Raw genomic sequence first — 19,007 nt, forward strand, 5'->3', positions numbered from 1 at the left:
TTCATGGGTATAAAAAGCATATGAAACTCCCTTATATTGAGCCCAGATTATTCCTTCATCTAGCTCAGCACTAAATGGGTGGTCAACAAAGAAGTACTTAAGTGAATGGCCAAAGACCAGGAACTCATAAACATATAAAATCAGGAAAGCTATAAAAGTGTTTTTGAAGGCTTTCATGGTTGAGATCTGATGGTTGTTGTGGGTTTTTCGGGCTGTGGCCGTGTTCTGGCATAATCAAAACATTGGTAGACCGTGCAAATCAGAACTGTGAAGCTCAGATTCTAAACACCAAACTCAAACACCTGAATTGGGCCCTACAGGCAAATGGCTATTCTAAGAATGAAGTCAAAAGAGCCATCAAACCAAGAAAACAACACCGAACTGAAGAAGAAAAACAGCCCCCCACAAATAAAGTATTTCTGCTATACATCAAAGGGGCCATGGACTGCGTGGGGAAACTGTTGAAAGAACACAACCTACAAACAGTATTCGGGCCCACTACAAAAATGCAACAAATGTTACAGTCAGCAAAGGACAAAAGGGACACCCTCACCACTGCAGGAGTACACTGGATACCTTGCAGTCGTGGCCAAGTATATACTGGGACCACAAAATGCAGCATGCACACCAGAACCAAAGAACATGAAAGACATTGCAGCCTAAAACAACTGGAAAAATCGGGAGTAGCTGGACATGCCCTGAAACAAACAGGACATGAAATCCTATTTCAAAAGACAGAAGTACTGGACAACACCAGCAATCGTTATGTTAGACTGCACAGGGAAGTCATTGAAATCTACAAACACCAACACAGCTTCAACAAAAAAGAAGTCTAAAACTCAACAAAGCCTGGCTCCCAGCATTGAAAAATACAGCCTGCAAAAAGGTCAATGAACTCTACTCAGCCACAAGGACTGGCGATCACTGCACACAAAAGACCTGATAACGACACCCATCCATCACAATGACAGATCATCTCCCCCTTATCGCAACAATACACCCATAACAATAAACACCCTGATCACAGAAAATACCCAATCTCCTGAAAAAACCTAATCCCACAGCTACAAATACTCAACAATCCCACACATTATACCAGAACACAGAGTTCTGCCATGTTTTCCCGAAAATAAGACAGGGTCTTATATTAATTTCTACTCCAAAAAACGCATTAGGGCTTATTTTCAGAGGATGTTCTATTTTTTTTCATGTACAACAATCGACATTTATTCAAATACAGTAATGTCATCTTCTGGTTGCTGCACAATAGTGGAGAGCGGGGTTTCACTTAACTGGGGCTTATTTTGGGGGGTAGGGCTTATATTATGAGCATCCTGAGAAATCATACTAGGCCTTATTTTTTTAGGTCTTATTTTTGGGAAAACAGGGTAGCTCCTGTCCTCTGAAGATGCCGGCCACAGAGACTGGTGAAACGTTAGGAAGAAAAACCTCCAGAACACGGGTGCAACACCATATCACCACCTAGAAGTGCTAAATTCGAGGTAAAACAGTCATTAAGAAGTCCAACCTTCATTAATAGAGGAATGGGAAAGAGCAGTTTAGCACTGCCTGCTCTTCCTGACAGTAGCTTGTCAGCTGGCATTTCCCCCAGTTCTGTTACCACCACTCTTTGATACGGAGGGAAATGCCCAGGATAGAATTTGGGACATTTTTACATGCAAGATGTATGCTCTACCACTGTGTGCTAGAGATTTGGTAAGGTGAGCATTATCCGTGTCCACGGTGATGTTTAAGCCAGATTGTGTTTATAATGTGGGCAAAAACACCACAGTTTTAGCAACACGTATGTTGCAGTGCACAGGCTGTTTGCTGGCTCTGAGGGCACACAAGCTTTTGAAAACAGGCTCTCTACCAGATTCAACACCCCCTGTCCACCACTTTGTTGTTGTTGTTTAGTTGTTAAGTTGTGTCCGACTCTTTGTGACCCCATGGACGAGAGCACACCAGGCCCTCCTGTCTTCCACTGCCCTGCCCACCACTATACCTATACAAATAAAAACAGAAGGTTGTTCTTTCCTTTTCTGTCAGACTCCTCTTTGTGCTGTGTGTTTGATTCAAACCATACTATGAGCAAAGTGGAATATTGAAAGCATTAAGATTCCCCCTTTCTGGATAAAAAGTTTAGGAATCAGTGGCCTTCAGGGGAAAGAACATATGGGCTAAAAAAACCTCCAGTGTGTGTATCTTAAATTTGGCTTCTTAAGCGCCTGTGTTGGTCTCCTAATGAAAAGGGTTCCATTTCCAGAGATGGCGAAGAGGCATGGTTCCCATTAATCTACCTTGTTGCTACTCTGTGTTTTGTATTTTAGGCATATTCCTAAGATGTTTCAAGTACGTACTTAGAAATTCAGCATGGGAGTGTGACAAAAACATTCCCCTGTGAGTATACACAGATGTGCATCCACCTTCATTATGGAGCCAAGGCAGCTGTTCCCTACTATGTTGTGCACACACATGTAAAAGTAAACCTAAGCTTTCCCCTATATCAGGGGTCTCAAACATGCAGCCCAGGGGCCATTTGTGGCCCACCGGATGATAGTTTGTGGCCCCCGCCTTGCCTGCCCCCTGAAGCGCCCATGCGTCCTCTGCTGCCAAAAGTCAAAAAAAGAAAAAGAAAAAAAGAGTAAAAAGCCTCGCTTCACTCGCTGGCTCTCCCCCAAGACAGCACCTCTTGCACCCTCCATCAAGAATTGCAGCCTGCCAGCCAGCCCGCCTGTCTGCCGGCTGGCAGACTGCAGTTCCAGATGGAGGGCACACGAGGCACTGTCTTGGGGGAGAGCCGGTGAGCAAGGTGCATTGCCAGACCTTTTCCCCGAGCGCCTGAGCTGCCGCCGAGCGATGCCTCAGAGCGGAGCTCGTTCCCAGCCTGTCCTCAAAGAGCGCCACCAACAGTGCTGCCAACAGCAGCTGCCACCGCTGCCCCCTCTTCCAGGGAAGTCGCTCTCTGGCTCTCTTTCTCTCTCAGCACCCCCAGCACCAACCCAGCCAGCGGCCGCCTCAGCACCCGGCAGTGCTGCCTCCTCCTCCTCGTCCTGCTTCAGCCACCTTGGCTCTGGAGGCTGCCTGGGCTCGCCTCGCAAAGTTTGCTCCTCTGTTGTGGTGGGGGTAGCTGCTGCTGCTGAGTACGCCCTTTTTGACGGGGGACCCTCAGAGGAAGGTTGCTGGACCTCTGTCTGTATGTGTGTTTGTGCGTGTGCACCTGTAGGGGGCCGTCCCATTCTGTTTAATTTCAGTTTTTTTTTTTTAATTATGTTGTGTCCTCCTCCCCCCGGCTAGGCAGTCACCGGCGTTCCCTCCCTTCTCCGCTTCTTCATCCTGCTGCTGCTGCTGGTGGTGGTAGTGAAGAAGGAGCCGGAGGGGGTCGTGGCTGGTGACGAGGGCTTGCGCGCCCCTCCTCCTCCTCCTCCTCCTCCTCCTCCTCAGAGCCCCAGCCGGGATAAGGAGACTCCTGGGCAGCTTCCTTGGACTCTTGCTCCGCTTGATGGAAAATGTGATGCGGCCCAGCCTCACTCAGACTCTGCCTCCAGCGGCCCCCAGATAAATTGAGTTTGAGACCCCTGCCCTATATCATGCATGAAACTGACTTTCTGCATCATGTAAACTTCAATGAGGCTGATGAGTATACATGCATAATTTTTTCCTGATCTGGTTAGGGAACATTGATTGAAAACATTTGAATGGTCACATTTTTTGGAGAAGAAGAGACTTAATTTGAGTTACAGAAGAGCTACCTACAAGTGTATTTTCATAAATACAGAGGCCCCAAACAAAAAACATTGTTTTCTTTCCGAAGATCTGCCTTCAGCCAATGGCACAGCAAATTCATTTCAAAATTATTATTGATATTAGCAAAGATTTTCCAGTTGAACACCACTATTGGCTGGGTCAAACCAACCTTGCTAAGAAGCATTTGTAATTAGTCAGTTCTTTAAGGTATGAGCAGAGCAGAGTTTGGAAAAGTTACTTTTTCTGATTATACCTGTCAACATACAATGTTGATTGATGGGTTCCAGGAATTGTAATTGAGGAAATTGTTTCCCTCTGTTTCTGGATCACAATCTCTATAACTGAGGTCAGATAGCTAGGCTGTAATCGATGTCAACTCTTCCAGGAGCAAACAGTACCCACTAAACGTGTTGGGACTTACTTTTACATAGATCCACACACACGCTTCTACAATTGTGACAGTTTGTTTTCTTTTTCTTCTGAAACAGGCACAGGGACACCTCAGGTATGCAATGTCAGCCAGGAGCTGGGGTAGAGGTAGTTGCAATGCCAGGCACAAAATAATAATTTAGAGGGTGGGATTAATTAGTATACCTTATAAGCCACATTCATGGACGAACTGCCTATACAGGAACAAATCTATCATTCATTCATTCATTCATTCATTCATTCATTCATTCATTCATTCATTTATATCCCGCCCATCTGGTATATTCTACCACTCTGGGCGGCTACATTTCAGTTACTGAAGATCAGAGGTTCTAGCAAATTCACAGTGGGGAGAGCAGAGCATGAATCCATGAAATTGTTAAACAATTTTGGATCAGAAAGCATTTTTAAATGTCAGTGTTTGGTGGTGGGCTGGCATGGTGGTTGCAAAAATGGCCTGGGTACTGCATACAATTTGCAGGCCACCATGTTGCCAACCTGCCTGCTCTTAATACAAACCACCTAACAGTCTCCTGTTATTTGAGGGGAATTTTTGCCCACAGTCCAGCTCTGAGACGCCCAGCCTTGGAATGCACACATGGATCTCCTTCTCCTCGGTATTTAATGGTGAAGCAGGACAGAGGGTCCTATTGCCACCACCTAACAGAAAACGTGTAATCAGATAATTAAAGCTAGTGTGCCAGCTACATCCTTTTCTTGAAAGATCTGGTCTGCCCACTGTGACACATGCCCTGGTTACTTCCTGGCTGGATTACTGTAGCTCGCTCTATGTGGGGCTGCCTTTGGAAAGTGTCAAGAAACTTCAATGGGTCCAAAATGCAGCAGCCAGATTGCTGACTGGGGCTGGTTACAGGGATCACATAACCCGTTACAGCAACTCCACTGGCTGTGGATCGGTTTCCGGGTACAATTCAAAATACTGGTTTTAATCTATAAAGCCCTATATAGGCCCCTCCCAACTTCATTTTTCTATGATTCTATGATATGGACTACGTCCAATCTATATCAAAGACCATATCTCCCATTATGGGCTAGCTTGAATGTTAAGATCATCAGGAGAGGCCTTTCTCTCATTTCCACCACCTTTACACTTGGTGAGGACATGGGAGAGGTCCTTCTCTGTTGCTGCTCCCAGACTTTGGAAGTCTCTCCAAGAAGAAGCCAGACTGACCCCGTCTTTGCTGTCCTTCCACAAGCAGGCAAAGACCTTTCTCTTCAGGCAAGCCTTCCCTTGGAAACTAGCTAGCTGTGTGGTTTTTAGATGGATTGTAATACATCATGGCTTTGATGGGGTTTTTAGTACTACTTGTGTTTCCCATTTCTCAGAGTGGTGTCTGTTCCTTTTTAATATTTGTACACTTATGGTTTTTGCTTTAATATTGGCCTTTAATGATGTAAGCTGCCTCTTTATACTCATTCTACTTAGTTTTAAATATTGGCTTTTAATAATATAAACCACCTTTGTATACTCATTGTTTTCAGCTTTCAATATTGTCTTTCAAGTATGAAAGTCATCTTGGGTCCTTTTTAAGGAGAAAGGCAGGGTAAAATATTTCAGTTAATTAATTAAAATAAACATGGTGTTTCTGCACCTGTGAGATAAAATGGGCTGAATGATTGTTATTGCCTGGACCCAGGCTGATCATCATCCCACAGTGCCTCTCAAATATCTGATGTCTTTACTAGAGATGGGATATCTGTGTTCGTATCGCATCTCTAGTCTTTACCTGCTGATGACTTGGTGGGGCAGGGCATTTGACCAACTCCTGGGACTTTTAGTCATGCCTCAAATGATTACCGTACTTCACTCTGCAAGTCCTGTTCAGGACCAAAAAGTGTACACTGCAGGGAATGCCCATGAATTCCACCTATAAATCTTGTGCTCCCTGGGAGCTTTATAGAGATCAACGTTTAGTATAATCCATCATCAATGTCTTGAGGAAGGTCAACAAGATTCCATAGATTGTGGGCAGCACAGTGTTAAATGGATGAATTAATTTTGCTGAAAATTTTACAAGAAAAATTCCTTGTTACCATTAATGACTGTACATATTCTTATTTTGAAACAAGGACAACTAAAAGAATCTAGTGTTTTACCATACTGGCTGGAGCAGTATCCGGAACAAAGCAGCTCTCTCTCTCTGTGTGTGTGTAAATGATCTAACCATTCTACCATCAGCTTCTGTGTCTTCCAGAGCAGCTGTATTCCAGGCAGAAATTCAGCAACTGAAACGCTCCATACCACTGCGCTTCATGCTCATCAGCATTCCTGTTGAATTTCTGCCTGCCACACAGCTGTGTGAGAAAGCTCAAAGGTCCAGCCAGAAAAGCAATACCCAGAGTTGCCAGCCACCTCTAGCCAGTGTGAGCAAGCCAATTCCTCATATTTCCAAACTCACCAAAGCAACCCAGAAAACAAAAGTATCGCTCACTTCAGTTTGGACAAACGCTCCTTTTATCCAATGGGTTATGAACCATCCAGCTACCCGGCTTCTTCGCAAACTCCGACTTTATGAATTACCGAACTGGGCTGGAGCGGGCGAGGAAGGGCAGCCCCGTGTAAATGAAGGGCATGGGAACGGGCGGGCTTTTCAGGAGGCGCGGAGAGCCGAAAGACCGATTGCTTCCGTTAGATGGCGCTAAAGACTTTACAACCAGTAGTAAAAAAATGGCTTATTGTCCGAAGCGGAAAGAAATGACATATTGAAAGAAGAAACGACTCTTGAGCCCTGAACGCAGTAATTTATTTATTTTTTTAAAAAGGAAACCTACATTGCGAAATGGGTTACGGCAGAAGGAAAGAGAGCGAGTGGCTTTCTTCTATGAAGTCGCCTGCGCGGGGCGAACTTTCTAATCGTCTCGACTCACTTTTCCCGGCAGGAACGGAGGACCCGAAACTTGAGGGAAGTTTATAGTTTTCTTCCACCTGTAAAGTTTTTGGACCCTGCGCCGAGGGAAAGTACTGTATGGGAAAGCGGCCGACGGAGACGGGCCGTACCCACGGCTAAAAACAAGAACAAGTAGACCAGATGAACTTAATATCCAAAACAGTAGCCTCTTGAGGAAACAACCTGCTGGCTTCTAAGCATGGTTATGGAGAAACCCCCTTGCTTTTGAACAGGCTTTTTCTCCTTTTTAATTTTACACAAGTACCCGCCCCCCCAAAAACGTAGGTTACTTGGGAGAAATATCTGAGGGGTTCAAGATTTATTTTCTGAGCCAGCAAACCCCCAGCGATCTTGGATCAATCTCTTTTTTCTCCCCTAGCTCTTAAATGTAAGGACCGCCGAGTTTATTCCGGCGGGTGAGGGGGAAGGAACAGCCAAAAAAAAAAGCACTCTGTTCACGCGCAGGAGCAACCCGGGGGGGCATTTACCTGAAATAACCCTCACGGAGCACAGTAGGGCTTGCTTCCGAGTGAAAGCGCGTAAAATGGAGCTGCGGGCCACGTGAGAATGGGAGAGGCCCCAAAAGCCTTTAGTGCCTGCTTGCCTTTCACGCCCGGGGCTTCCCGGTTCGCTGCTAAATGGGGATCCTAGACACGCATTTCCTTGGAAAACAACCGCTTTGACTCCCAAGGCAAATATCTCAGGCGCGGCCTGTTTCTAAAGCAACAGGCCCTTTCCCTCAGCCCTCCGCCTCCAGCACTTCGCCCCGTCACCTCCCGCACGCCCGGTTGTCTCGGGGTCCTTCGGCGGCAGCAAAAACGACGAGGAATCCTCCGTGGCACCGGCAGGGCGAACCGGTTTCCCTGGGCTTTTAAATCTGCCCGGCCTGCCGCCCGCGTCCTCACGTGCCTGCTTGCTAATACCCGGGGTTCTCCGTGTTATGCGGAGGGAGGGAGGCGAGATTTCCTCACCCAGCCCTCGCTCTTCAGTGCGTTGGGTTGGGCGACGGACGCCTTTAATTGTATTTGTGTGGCAGGCCTTATTTTGAGAAGGCCGGCTTGGGGGGGGGGAGAAGGGGAGGACTTAAAGCGTGCAGGGGGGGGGGAGACGGACACACACACACACACACACACACTCGCTGGCCTCATCCGGCCTCGCTCCTGGCGTTTGGCTGTGAACTTGGAAAGCTTTGGGTTAAGCTTTTCTTTCAGAGGCATTTGGTCAAGTCGAACGCGGCGGCAGGCCTGGACGTTTCTTAGCCAAGGCCGTGGCCGCTTCGGAAAGGCAACGGGGGGGGGGAGAGATATTTTTGCGGGCCTCCTCCGCCCTCTAGGAAGGCCGCCACCACTCGCTCCTGCTCGGTGAGAGCAGAGGCCGGCCGCTCGCTTGGTCCGGCTGGAAACCGATGTCAGTCGAGCCCGAAGAGGTCAGAGCAACTTGGGTAAAGAAGGAGAGAGAGTGAGTGTGAATGAGTGGAACTTTTTGCGCAACCTCCCGGGCAATCTGGATTTGACGTCTTTTGGCGAAGGATGCCAATCCCCTTCGGGAGCACGTAGTTTTGTCTTTTCGTCTCTGGGTCGTGATCGAGTTCGGTTCCCTCCCACCTCACATCGGGATGGGAATAGATTTGTCAGGAAGTAAGTGTGTGTGTGTGTGTGTGTGTGTGTGTGTGTGTGTGTGTGTGTGAGAGAGAGAGAGAGAGAGAGAGAGAGAGAGAGAGAGAGAGAGAGAAGAAAACCAGGGCCTACTAGAGGTCTTTTCTGGGGGTGAAGGTGGTGGTTCCTTCTTTCTAGATAGTGCTGTGTGAGTAGGATAGTGCTTTCTGAGAAGAAATAGCTAGAGAAGGGGTAGTGCTTGGTCTTGGGGGAGCGGAGGCTGGCTCGAAAGGGGTGAGAGAAAGAAGGGGACGCTATAGGAATCTGGTTTACACAGGGGTGTCTCGCTGAGTAAACCACAGATTCTCCATCCACAGAAGAGTAGGGACATCAGAAGTTGCCCCACCTGCAACGCTCCTTTAAAGTATCGTCCTTCTGTGTTTGCACCCGTTTGTTTCGTCAGTGGTTCCCTGGTTTTGGCTCCTGCAGCTGAGCACGCGTGGCTTCTGGGCCCTTTTCGGAACTAGCGGGTGGGGGCGGTGGTGATGGTGGGACAAACGGGTTGGGGGCCTTTTCCCCTCTTATCTCGTGAGAGGAAGGGAGGAAGGGGGGAGCCGAGGGCTTGGAAGGCCCTCCCAACACATGACAGCAACAAGCCCGATGCAGCTTTTCTCCCCCCCTCCCTCTTTGGTGTCCCCCACCCTGTCGAGTCCTGAAGCCCCACGGCTCCCCCCCACCCCACCCCACCCCGCCTTCCAGATCCCAGAAGAACTTACTTCCTAAGAGTGCGGCAAGAGATAGCGGGGCTACGCAAGGAAGCAAGTTACCAAGGCGGCCTTGGCTTCAAAAACTCCTTTTCTGTGTGTCCGGATCCCGAAGGCGAGGGCGTCGATTAAACTGGCTTCCAATTTTTTTTTAGGCTTCAGTGATGCAACAGATCCGTGTGTGTATGTCCACGTGTAAAGGACTGAAAGGGTAGCTACACAAACCTGCTAGCGAGGCCTAGTCAACCCAGACTACCGTGGGGCCTTTGCCTTTCCGGCCTCAAGCGGGGTCCTGAGGCTGGGATCGGGGCGGAAACGTGGCTCCAAGGCCTCCCATCCCGGGTCCCGGGGCCGACCGGGAGGCAAAGGCGTCTCCCCCGCGTCCCAGCCGGACCGGCGGCTTTCGGCTTGTCCAAAGGCCTGACCTCCGGCCATCGGAAGGGCCCGCTTTTGACCACTCCGCCAACCGCGCCCGCTTAGGAGCAGCACCTCCCACACTGGGCCCTCGGCTAAGGGAGACAGAACAAGCGGGAGGGTGGGCGAAGGATACGGAAAAAGAAACGGCGAGGGAGGAAAACGGCAAGAGGAACGAAGAGGCGGGGAGCCTTTGCCCATCGGGAAGCTTCGAAACTCCGTTCGGTCGCCTGGAACCTCTCTTTTGGATCTTGGCTCTTCTACTGGGTAGCGACACCCACCCACACCCGTGAGAGAGAATTGGGGCTGGGAGAGAGAGCCAAAGTAAAAGAAGATACGTGTCAGTTAAACTCCGATTCTAAGCCCCTGAACCTGTTATGTGTTTAGGCTAAAGAGGTCGTCGGCAGGAGCGGCTGCCATGATCCGGTCGGGGTTGGAGTCCCATCTGGCGCGGCGCTCGCCGGGGGGGGGGTGTCGCCGTCTGGCGCGCCTCGTTGGCCCGCTTTCCTTCGGGGAAGGCAGGCCGAAGGGCCCAAGCAGGGTGGGCGCCGCAGCGGGGCCAAGAGGGAAGAGAGAACCCGGTGTCGGGGAGCCAGGGCCTGGCTTGAGATCTGGCGGCTTCTCCCTCTCCGAGCTTTGCCAAGGAGGTCCGTGAGGTGGGCAAAGCCCGAGGAAGGCCTCTTGCTGCTCGGGAGCCGCCCTGGCCAGACAGCCCTCTTGACCGGTGTGTGTGTGTTGGGGGGGGGGGAAGGCCGCCGTCTCCTCGCCGGCGGGAGCACAGGATTTCCTGCGGCAGAATGGGGAGTGAAGATGCTTCGGGCGAGAGCTTCTCCCTCCCTTGGCAGAGCTCTACAGCCATCATTCCCCCCCCACCCAATCCCAGCGGGAGGTCACCAGACGAGAGAGAGTAAGGCCGGCGTCAACCCATGGCACTAGCTTCGTAAACCAGGGGGTTAGGAAGGATGCCTGCGGTTGCGCTCTAAGAGAGACCGAAACGAATTAAAATAAAGCCACTTCGGGCACAGGGTTCGAGCAGGGGCGCTTTTTCTGCCTTTTTGGGGTTTATTTTGGTTTGCTTGTTCACTTTTAAGAGGAACCCGCGCGTTTCGATCAGGAGCGAAAGGAAAGGAAGTCCGAAATGGGATTTTATTGAACCTGGGACCTGATTCCCATTGATGCCAGCGAAGCTGACAGGCTGTCGATCAGCGCTGCGCTTCTCTAGAAAACTTCGAACAGCCACCAAAGAAATCGCTTGAGTTGACTTCCAAGTAGGATTAGAGCGCAGAACTCCCATCTTCTCGAAGGTCCGGGACTTCGCCTCTGATTACTGGGCTGGTTTACATCTTCCTTGGCACTTCCCAAAATAATCGGTCTCTTTCCAAAGTGGCTCAGATGGCACGCTAGCTTGTCACCCTCCCCGCCTCCCTTCCTAGAACAGAGATTTAGGTATGATTGTGTGCACAAATTGTATGAGGACGGCTCTTCCCAGAAATAATCTCTCCGCCCTCGCCCGCCCCGTCCCTTTTCCTCAAGGTGTTTAGACCTTGTGGCTTATCCTAATAACTCTCCTCCCCCGCCTGTGTTCTGGAGAGGCTTCAAAAGAAGATGTAAATAATTAAGCCTATGTTTCTGCGAAATCTTCCCTTTCTACGGTGATCAGATTTCTCATCCGTTCTTCCCATACCCGACCCTCCAGAGATCAGGGTGCCATCCTTTCCACGTGGGTAAAAAACTATTTTGATCCAGGAAACTATGCAGCCAGCGACGCAGGAAGGAAGAAAGGCAGGGTCTTGCGTTAAAAAAGAGAAATAAAATAAAATAAAACGCCTCTCCTTGGCAGAGAAAAGAGAGAGCAAGCATGCAAATTTAGGCCCATAGGATTATTTGGGAAATGTAACGTTGAACATTAGCAGAAGCAGACGCTGTTCAACGAAACTTCGGAAGGAGCAAGCTAGGTGTAATGGCCTTATTTTGGGGGAAGGGGGGGGGAATCTCCAGAAACGATCACAATATTTCGGGGTGGTCAGGGGAAGGCAAGAGCGAAGGCTGTGGCGAGGATCCCATCAAGTGTTCATATCGAAGAAGAAAAAAGTAAGAAATAAATCGCCTCACTTTTTTTTTTGCAACAGGTGTTCTTGACAGACAGTGTCAATCCTTGCACGTGCTGGTTTTGCACTTCTACGGGGTCATACGTTTCATTAAGTCCTAGCATTACTTGCTTTGCAAGCGTGCATAGAGAGGTCTTATTCTGCTATACTATGTCTCCTTCTAAATAAATCCTGTTGAGCCCAATGAGGTTTACTCTCTAGTAAGTATCTTTGGAATTGCAACCTGCATCGCTTCTAAACGGTATTAGGATTTGATGTCCCGCATTGCGGTCGAGACCCATTACCATCAAGCACAATTGTGCCATTGGTTTCCGTGGATCTCTGTCGCCGCTCAGCGCCCATGGCGTTGAAAGTTAGCACTCGATAGCTCAGGGCAACACCCTCCGACCACCTCGGGGCACTGCAACGTGAGAATGGACTCGGCTGAGGCCAAGGCTTGGAAATCGTGTTTTCGATTTGAAGATAGTAGGGCGTAGAAGTGGTCTGTTTCAAAATCATGAAGAATTCTTTAAAAAAAAAAACTTTTAAAAATGGTTTACACAAAAAAGGAGGAGAATCACGTGTGTGGTTTATTCAGACCAGTGAACCTTTCCTCCGAGATTCAAGAAGCTAGAATTGTCGTTCAATTGAGGAAAAACCAGAGAGAGAATATGAGACATATTCTTTCCATGAGAACGGAAAACTTGAAAACTGCAGGCAAAGAAATGGACAAAAGGGAGGCCAGGGCCGCCCCCTTTCCCTTAGACCCCTCCTAAGCCATTGGCCTGGTAGGTATAATAGTGAGATAATCCATCGCCTATTGAAACCCGAGGCAAAACTCTGGTTGATTTAAATGGAGCTGGATGGCACGATTATCAGGGGAGTTCAATTGGTCACTGTGACCGCACGCCGAGAGGACCAAAAAAAAGGAGCCGGATGGAGTGGCGGACGAAGCTTTTTGGGGTTTCTTTTGTTTTTTAAAAAATCCAGCAAAACCCAGCAACAACGAAAAAGCCAAACGCAATAGCTTTTCTGCAGAGGTGTGGCGGAGAGTTTGGGACTTGAACCGTTATTTGCTACACGTATCTTCTTCTAAATTCACTTTACAATGTGGGTCTGTGGCCCTGTAATTTTCCGAGGGTCTGAAAAGAAGGTATTTCTTTTTTCCTGCCTCCCCTCGTCTGGATTTTGGTTACTTTTTTGGGAGGCCTCCTTTTTCTAGAAAAAGAAGTGAAATGATGATTAAATGACTGAACTAAGAGAAGCCAAGTTCTTGTAGGTTTTGCACAGAGAAAACGTTGGGGTGGGGTGGGGGGAGAGGAGAGGCAGCCTTTATCTTTTGGGGCAAGAACTTCAGATTAGCCACTTCCAGAGTCCCAATTCATGTGTTTGTTATCTCTTAACACGCTTTATTTACGTTTTCCCACCTTTTCCTACCTGAAGCTAGTGTGGTCAACATCAGAAAAAGAAAAAGAAAAAAACCGGAACGGATTTCGTATGGTGAGGTTTCGGCCTCTGCTTGTTGGTGGAGTGAGGACTGAGATCCCAGTGCACACAACTAGTGAGTGCAAGGGTGTGCGCTGGATTAGTGACCGGAGGAGTGCGCCGCTGGTCCCTCGGTGCTCTGTGCCGTCAAGTCGGAACCGACTTATAGCGACCCTAATAGGACCTTTCAAGGTAAGTGAGAGTATTTAAGGAGTGGATTTACCAGTTCCACTCCCCCAGTGAGTTTCCACAGCCAAATGGGCATTCAACCCCTGTTCTTCAGAGTCCTAGTCCGTCACTCCGTCCACTACACCACACTGGGATTCACTCTATTCACTACACTACACTACTACCTGTTCTTTATTCGAGAATAGTGATTTCTAAAGATCCTTTTTTTTTTTGTCTTCTTTGGGTATCTGCTCCTTCCACCCCACCGAATGAACAGGTTCAGTTTAGTTCGCTAGTTGTCTCCCCTTCCTTTCCATATACTCTCCACGGCCTTCCAGTACTGTAGTCCCCCAGTTATGGCGACCCTAATAGGGTTTTTGAGGTATGACCTTGCCAGGACAGCGTCTGTGGCAGAGGCGGGGGGGGGGGGAACGGGATTTGAACCCAGGCCTACCGAATCCTAGTCCAACACTCTCACCGCTGCACCACACGATCTGGCCTACGTGTTGGACTGGAACGCCGATACAGTATAATCCTCCCGTCAGGCGGAGTAGCTAGTCGTGCTGGCTAGGGATGATGAGACTTGTAGTCCAACAAGATGGAGGACGACTTGTAAGAGAAAGATCGACTTCGGGAGAAACGCTTCTCCACCTCGATATTCGCCCACAAAACCACCCAAAACAACAAGAAAAAAGCGCCCAGGAGCAAGATTTAATTAGCCTTGCTGCTCGTTTGCCCGCAGAATTCTTACACGATCTTCTGTGATCGTTCAGGAAGATCGTGGGGTGAGCTGTGGGGCCGATCCATTGAACTGACAGCTTTTCCTGAAAATGAGGTGCTTTCGGTGACTATCTCGGCCTGCGTGGATCTCTTACAAAAATATGGGAACCCTCCATGCAGAGATCTCCGGTGCCTACCCCAGTCTTCGGGGTGGGAGGGTGGGGGGGGGGAAGACTGATCTGGAGAGAAAGGGGAGGGAAAGAGAAAGGGAGAGGCCATGTCCTCCCGGAAGGATTTTCTGTGTTGGCCAGCCATGCCTAAGCCTAGCTTGGAGAGAATTTCAGGAGAATGCGCCTGTAGGAGTGTCCCTATTCTGAATACATAGCTGAGGTCCTAGTGAAAAAACAAACAAACCGCAGTCCAGGTACATTGACTCGGGGGTGGGGGGGCGCTTGCTAAGGTCAAGGGAAGGCCCAGGGATCATCACATCTGCAGGTCTGTTTACTGAGAAACCTCGCGGCATTCAGGGGAACTTTTACCCGGGCAAGTCTGCGGAAGGTGGTTGGTGTCTCTCTTGAACTCGCGAGGAAGGACTCCACTCGAGTCGCTCACCCAGCCTTGAAGGGCTTCCTTCGTCCGTCTTTCCGTTCCTTCCGTCTGCTTCCCGTCTTCCCGCGCTTGACCCGTCGGAGGCTTCTCTCCGAAGGAAGGAATGGCCCAAGGAGAAAAGCTCGAAGAGGAAAGTGAGGGGAAGGTGGTGGCGGCTGATGTAGGGGAGACCTAGCTTTCCCCAGGAAGCGAAGACGGGTCCTGCCCTCCCCCTCCCCCAATACTGGTTTGGTTACAGTACAGTGCTTTTCCCAGTTCTGTAGAAGACCCTTTATCCCCATAACGTGCCCTCCGAAAGGGGAAGGCATAAAAAGGACGGCTAAAGTCCATTGACTGGCTACCTGTACACGTTCAGCCCAATCGGACATACCACCTTCCTTCCAAGTGAGGTTTTCTGTTTATAGAATACAGGCATCCGGAAAGAGCGATTACTAAGCAATACATCCCCATTAGTCTTGCCCATACTAAAAACTGAGCTTGCAAACGTTGTTATTGTTGTTATTTTGACTATAGTTCCCATGATTCCCCTAGCCAGCTAGCTGGACAGATTCTGGAAATTGTTGTTGCTAAAACGAGTCGCCCCCACCCCTGCACGCTCTGATTAAAACCGGCAAGCCTATGTCTATGTGTGATGTGCTCTGTACAACGAGACTACATAAGATGGGTTCAAAAAAAAAGTATAAAAGTTGCCCATTGCAGAAGATGGTGATTTCACGTGGGAACTGTGTTACTTGACTGCTGCCCTCGCCCAGTTCTGTGTTGGATCCAGATGGAGTCCCCTTTGGAACAAACTCTTTGAAGACAAGCGGGGCGTAAATTAGTCAGGACAGACTTAGCGCCGGTTAGTTTGAGAACTGCTCTGTGTTTACTTGGACGTGAACTCTGCAATGCCATCCACAGATGTCTATCAAAAGTAGGTCCCGTTGGGTTTAGTGGAGTTTACTGTGATATAAGCCGTGCTACTCAGGTCTGTGCCTAACATTTTGATTTGTAGCGAGGCGTCGAGCTCAGATCCTTTACACATCAGCCCTTCCCCTCCCACCTGCTTTGGGAAGATGCTCAGGGCCGGAGCTGTGATCCTTAGAGCCAAAGCGTGAGGCCTCGCTCTTTAAGGGATGAGCGAGGCGAATTTTCCTGTGTGGACGTACCTTTGCTTCTGCCACTCACCCCAACGCACCTGGCTGAATTCGACCTTCTCTGCTTAGAGGGCCATTAGCATCCGAAGAGAGCTGTGATGCTTGGAAGCACTATCCCTGATGGAAGCCGGCAAACTTGGGTGGGAGTGAGTGGGAAAGAAATTGTGCTGAAGCTTGGCCTGGCCTGGTCTCAAACTTACCGAGCAGCAGCCCAATTTCATCCACACAGCCTGGGAAACGTTTCGCGATCAGAACCAGAGAGCTTCGTGAAACGGTGTGCGGCCCACATACACTCACCAGCGAGAGTTCAGAAGCAAAAACAAAAAACAACAAAAAAATTGAAAATAAGCGTTAAATGTGCTCCCTTCCAGGGGTTGGGTTCCCTCAACGAATCGGGCCCTCCCAGGCCCACAGGTTCTACTAGTCAACTTTTTGAAGTTTATCTGAACTGGGCTTCTTTCTTCTTCTTCCTTGTTGTTCTGAACTATTGAAAAACAGATCAAAGACAACCCACAGAAAGCCCCCCCCATATTAATCCGAAGATGTGCCCCCCCCGACTCCCATTTAAAAATCCGAGAAGGAAAAAAACACATGAGGTGAATCCACACATTATATTTGTCCCCACAAAAAACTCCTCAAGGGATAAAACGCAAACCTGGCTTCCCAGAGTTCGTCTGGAAACCATCTAAATGTTTCACACTCATGGGATCTTGAATTTTCTGTTTTCTTTCAGCTCAGCAGCAAGTTGTATTGTGTTCGGTGACGTGTATGCAGGGTGATTGCGATCCCGTGCTTGTCGGCCCAGGGGCAAGTCCCAGTGAATTCAACGAGATTCATTCACTCCCTGTTATTGCGTGTGTATAGGACTGATTTATTGATTACTACCATGGGGGAAATGGTGGATGGTGATTTATTTGCTTTCTCCCAGTCGGTCTGTACATAGTTTATTTACCCGCCCACCTCGCACTTTTTAATAGATATTTTACAAAAAGGAAGATTTCACTCCATGGATGTAGATGCAGACTTAAGAATAATAGCTAGTATAGGAGAGCAAGCGAGAGGAGAGGGGTACGTGTCGCCCCTTATCCCATTAGTACTCCCGGCTGTAGGTAAGAACTACATAAATAGTAGTAGTAATAATAGAAATCTCAGTCTAAACTAAGAAAATTGCATTTACTGGGTACCCGAACTTGGGTCAGGTGGAGAAGGCGGATGGATGTGAGTACACAAAGTTACAAGTAAATGTGCACCTGTGGGACAGCTGGAGACCTGCCTCTCCCCTCTGCATCAGAACTGGCTGAGCAGAGTGGGGTTTTACTCTCGGATAAGCATGCATCAGGACTGCAGCATTACCGAGAGGACCCAAAGCAGCGTTTTTGGGTTGCCTTTCTGAAAGAGTCCCAGAAAAGAGATGTTAAAATCTGCAACCCTCACCCTTACAGGTTCTTCCTGATTTTTGCCAGGCATTTGGGGAAATAATTTCCATTTCTTTTACCCGATCTATAAAAGTCCTGACCGGCTGCAAAGAAGGGAGGGGAAGAATTCGAAGCAGAGTTTACTTTAAAGGCAAACTAACAAACAGACACCCTTCCCCGCAAAAAATAAAATAAAATAAAATAAACCAGATCCTACATAAGTCTGGAAGCAAAGCATCTTGCGCAAATCAGCCGCACATACTTCTACTGTGTCTGAAACTGCAGTACAAGGTATGGAACCCGAACGCGTTAAAAAAACGTTACGGAAATCTTGTCAGCGGCTTCGATAGGGTGTAGACTGGTTACAACGCCGGAGTAATCTCCCAGGGATTGTGCGCAAAATTCACCCAGTTGCAGGACAGTTGTGCGCAAGAAAGGCTTGCACAGGAGAATTTCACCACAACTCTGACTCCGCTCATCTCCACTCCTGGCACTCACTGTTGTTGTTGTTGTTTAGTCGTGTCCGACTCTTCGTGACCCCATGGACCAGGGTACGCCAGGCCCTCCTGCCTTCCACTGCCTCCCGGAGTTGGGTCAAATTCACTACATTGCCTCTAATCCACATCTCTTATAGGGCGGGAGTAATTTATCATTTTCGTCAATTAACCGTCACTTTTCTTCACCCGTGGCCTACAGAGAAAATTATTTCGTTTGATGCAACTGAAACTTTACTAGTTGCTCCTTTCTCTTTCACCTATCAGCGCTCTCTCTTTCTCTCTCGCTGGCTGGCTCGCTGTCTCCCTCCCTCTCTCTTCCAGCTCGAGACGAAGCGTGGAGTTCCTGAGCAAACACTCACTGTTCTCTGCTGGGTTGGAGGAAGGAGGTCTGGGCAGCCGCTGGCAGCAGTAGCAGCCAGCATTTCCAAAACGAATAACAAAAAGGTTACTGTACATAAAACGTGCTTCCAGCCCAAGAGCCTCAAGTTGTTTGAACGTCGGTTTGGGGCACGTAAATATAGCAGTCCTGCGGTCCCGTCCCCCCACCCCCGCCGCTTACCTCACTGCTCAAGACTATTCAATTTCTTTTGGAAAGGGTAGCCCTAGACAGGACCAATAATAATAATAATAATAATAATAATAATAATAATAATAATAATAATAATAATAATAATAATAATAATAATAATAATAATAATAATAATAATAATAATAATAATAAAACCCCGGTAGTTGTACAGTGTTTCTTTTTAAAAAAACCAAGCAGCTGGCCTGTATAATCTAAACCATAAACATATCTGACATAAATTATGAAAAATAACACACTTCAGGGGTTTAGTGGGCCCTTTCTTTCAACCATTTTTTCCTCCCTGCATCGTCAATCCCTCTGCCCCCTTCACCCACCCGGCCATTTATTCTAAAGAGAGACTTAGTTATGTGGATGAACTTTGGGTGGATGTTCAGCTCCCAGGTGGGACAGTCATGAGAGCCCCGGACTACAGATTAGCAGGTGCATCTAAGGTCAATAAAAAC

At 48.5% G+C, this 19,007-nt stretch overlaps 1 long non-coding RNA gene across 1 annotated transcript; it reads left to right on the forward strand.

The window, feature by feature from the left end:
- The first annotated feature begins 8,216 nt into the window (after nt 1–8,216).
- LOC144588499 (uncharacterized) lies at nt 8,217–18,022 on the forward strand. The gene is made up of 2 exons (XR_013544110.1): nt 8,217–8,543; nt 11,988–18,022. It is a non-coding gene; the product is annotated as an uncharacterized LOC144588499 (long non-coding RNA).
- The last annotated feature ends 985 nt before the right edge of the window (nt 18,023–19,007 follow it).

Source organism: Pogona vitticeps, chromosome 3, assembly GCF_051106095.1.
Source record: "Pogona vitticeps strain Pit_001003342236 chromosome 3, PviZW2.1, whole genome shotgun sequence".
Classification (NCBI taxonomy): Eukaryota; Metazoa; Chordata; class Lepidosauria; order Squamata; family Agamidae; genus Pogona; species Pogona vitticeps.